The sequence below is a fragment of the Chrysochloris asiatica genome, unplaced genomic scaffold (genome assembly GCF_000296735.1).
Source record: "Chrysochloris asiatica unplaced genomic scaffold, ChrAsi1.0 scaffold00072, whole genome shotgun sequence".
Classification (NCBI taxonomy): domain Eukaryota; kingdom Metazoa; phylum Chordata; class Mammalia; order Afrosoricida; family Chrysochloridae; genus Chrysochloris; species Chrysochloris asiatica.
Genome location: NW_006408590.1, coordinates 7524874 through 7528642, shown reverse-complemented (window position 1 = coordinate 7528642; position 3769 = coordinate 7524874). Strand labels below are relative to the sequence as shown.

At 39.6% G+C, this 3769-nt stretch overlaps 1 pseudogene; it reads right to left on the bottom strand.

Moving 5' to 3' along the window:
* Positions 1-616: 616 nt before the first annotated feature.
* LOC102837224 lies at positions 617-1401 on the bottom strand (annotated as a pseudogene).
* Between the last annotated feature and the right edge of the window lie 2368 nt (positions 1402-3769).

Below are 3769 nucleotides of genomic sequence, written 5' to 3'. Positions count from 1 at the left end.
CAAGCAAAATGAAGTCTTTGACAGCTTCAATCTTTTCTCAGTTTATCATGATGCTATTTATTGGTCCAGTTATGAAAATTTTTGTTTTCTTTACATTGAGATACAATCCATACTAAAGGCTGTAATCTCTGATCTTCATAAGTAAGTATTTAAATCCTCTGCTTTGAGCAAGCAAGGTTGTATCATCTACATATTGCAAGTTGTTAGTAAATCTTCCACCAATCGTGATACATGTTCTTCATTATATAATTCAATTTCTTGGATTATTTGCTCAACATGCAGATTGAATAAGCATGGTAAAGGATACAACCCTGGCAAACAACTTTCCTGAATTTAAACTGTTCAGTATCCTCTTGTTATGTTCTAAGTACAGGTTCCTCATGAGCACAATTAAGTGCTCTGGAATACCCATTGTTCACAATGTTATCCATAGTTTGCGATGCTCTACACAGTTTGCTTAGCCAATAAAGCACAAGTAAACATCTTTCTGGTATTCTATGGTTTTAGCCAAGATCCATCGAATATCAACAATAATAATCCTAGCTCCACATCATCTTTTTTTGTTTGTTTTTTTTGACACTGAGTGCAGGTCATTTATTCCTTTCTAGTCCTGGGTTCAGTATATAGATGGCTTCTCTTCACCCTTTGGATTGACAATTTTCTCCAGGTTGCTGATAATGACATGATAAATGTCAGCATAGAAGGTCCTCAGGTCCAGCACCATGGCCCTAAGATCCCTATAGGCTGCCTCATCTTGCTTATGCACCAAGGCCTGGTAATCCATCACATGGGTCTCTTTGGAGGCCTTGGCCACTGCATCCCCACGTTCTGAGAAGTACTTGGAAATGATTGTCTGGAAGGCTTCCACTTTGGTCTTGACTGCATTCCCTCTCTCCTGGATTGCCACCCCCAAATCATTTCCATCCTCAATCTTGGGGATCAGATGCTGGATTCATGTGATCACTAGACTGCATTACTCTTTTAGAGTCCCGACTTCTGGTTTAACTAGGGCAAACAGGGCAGCTCCTTCTCATTTCCAGGGAGAAAGCCACATTTAGGGGCTTCTTTCTTCTTTTGCTTATCTGTTTCCGTCTCATCATCTCATTATATAATGAGCGGGGGGATCTGGGATAGGGATATCCAGTGGGGCCCGGAGGGATGTCAGGTCAGCTACATTGAAGGAGCCCTCTTTCAAAAGCTGGTTCAGGTATGTGATCTTCTGTGGCAAGAATCTGCAGAGGAATTCCTCAGGCTCCTGGAAGACATCCACCTGTTTACGGGCATCACACTCAGTTGCACCCCACAAGGCTTAGCCGTGCTCCTACAGTTGTAAGGTCTTTGGTCTCCCTGTTCGCTGCCTGGGCTTTTGCTTTCACTCCCCAGGTTCAGACCCCTCCACATCCTCCTTGAATTTCTGGCAGCTTCCTGTTGATGTATTGCTGTAATAATTTTTTTTTTATTATCTTCAGCAAAATTTTACTTGCATGTGATAATAATATTGTTAGATAATTTCTGCATTCTGTGGGATCGCCTTTCTTTGGGATGGGCACAAATATGAATCTCTTACAGTCAGTTGGCCAAGCAGCTATCTTCTATATTTCTTAGCATAGCCTGGTGAATGCTTCCAACACTGTTTTTGTTGTTAAGTATAGTCAAGTTTCCAAGACTTTAAATCTATGAGGGAGCAGAAAGCCTCGTCTTTCTCCTGTGAAGTGGCTGGCGGGTTCAAACCATGGATCTAGTAGTTTGCGGTCCAGTGCTTATCATATTCCATCAATTCCTGAAGTCTTGTTTTTTTCTAATTCCTTCAGTGCAACTTGGACTTCTTCCTTCAAAACCATTGGTCCTTGATCATTAGCTACCTGCTGAAATGGTTGAAAGTCGACAAATTCCTTTTGGTGCAGTGACTCTGTATTTTTCTTCCATCTTCTTTTGATGCTTCCTACATCTTTCATTATTTTGCCCATGGTTGTGGTGGTGGTATGCCGTGGAGTCACCTATGACTCACAGAGATTTCATATAGAGTTTCAGTGGCTGTAAATCTTTATGGGAGCAAAAAGCCTAATCTTTCTCCCACAAAATGTCTGGTAGTTTTGAACTACTGACCTTGCAACTCAAGGCTTACATATTTTTCTTCAGTTATTTCATCTTGAGAAATGCTGAGTTTGTTTTCCCTTTTGGTTTTCTAACTCCAGGTCTTTGCACATTTCATCATAGTATTTTACTTTGTCTTCTTGAGCTGTCTTTTGAAATAAGATGGTTAGCTCTTGAACTTCACCCTTTCTTCCAGTTGTGTTAGCTACTCCACATTCTAGAGTCTCTTCTGATACACGTTCTGGTCTTTTCTTTCTTTCCTGTCTTTTTAATGACCATTTGCTTCTTCTTGTGTGATGTTCTTGATGGCATCCCACGACTAAGTCATTAGTGCTTAGTGTGTCAAATCTATTTTTAAGATGGTCTTTATATTTAGGTGGAATATAATCACTGTCTTATTTTGGCTCTTGCAAATGCCTGGTTGGCACTGTAGGATCAGCACTGGACTTCAAACCACAAGGTCAGCAGCTCAAACCCACCAGCTGTTCTTCAGATACCCTATATAGGGTCACTATGAGTTGAAACAGATTCAACGGCACTGAACAGCAACAACAACAAATTTGTTTTAATTTTCTTCAACTTCAACCTGCACTTTCATTTGGGCAGTTCATAGTCTGTTCCACAGTTGGCCCCTGGCCTTATTTTGGTTGATGATATTGAACTTTTTCAATGTCTCTTTCCACAGATGTAGTCAATTTGATTCCTGGTATTCCACCTGGCAAAGTCCACATGCATTGTTGTTGTTAAGTGCTGTCAAGTCGGATTTGACCCTTGTCGTTTAAACCGACTTTGAAGCTCAGCACATTGACCCACAGCACCTTACATTGCTGAAAACAGGTATTTGATATTAAAAAGGCATTGGTCTTGCACAATTCTATCATGCGATCCCCAGTATCATTTCTATTACCAAGGCCATATTTTCCAACTACTTTGATTCCATCTTTCACATTCCAATCACCAGTAATTATCAGTGTATCTTGATTGCATAGTCGATTAATTTTGACTGCAGAAGTTGGTAGAATTCTTCAATTTCCTCATCATTTGCTTTGATAGTTGGTGAGTTAACTTGAATAATCGTCATATTAGCTGGTCTTCCTTGTAGGCATATAGATATTCTGCCATAGTCAACATTGTATTTCAAGGTAGATACTGAAATGTTCTTTTTGAGGACGAATATGATGCCATTCCTCTTCAATTTGTCTTCCAAGGTATAGTAAACCATTATGTTTGTTTGGTTTAAAATAGACAATACCTGTCCATTTCAGCTCACTAATGCTTAAGATATTGCCATTTTTGTGTTCCATTTCATATTTGACAGATGCCGACTTTCCTAGATTCATGTTTTATACATTCTACATTTTGATTATTAATGGATGTTTGCAGCTTTTTCATCTCATTTTGAGTTGTGTCCCTAGTACAGCACTGTAGGATAAGCGTTTGATTACAAGGTCAGTTTGAATTGCAAGGTCATGGTTCAAACTCACCAGTAACTCCTCAGAAACCCTATACTAGGTCACTATGGGTCAGACTGATGGAGATCAAAGAGCACAGCCTTTGGTATGGATTGCATCTCAATGTAAAGAAAACAAAAATCCTCACCATTGGACCAATAAACAACATTCTTGTCAACAGAGAAAAGATTAAAGTTGTCAAGGACTTCATTCTTCTTGGATCA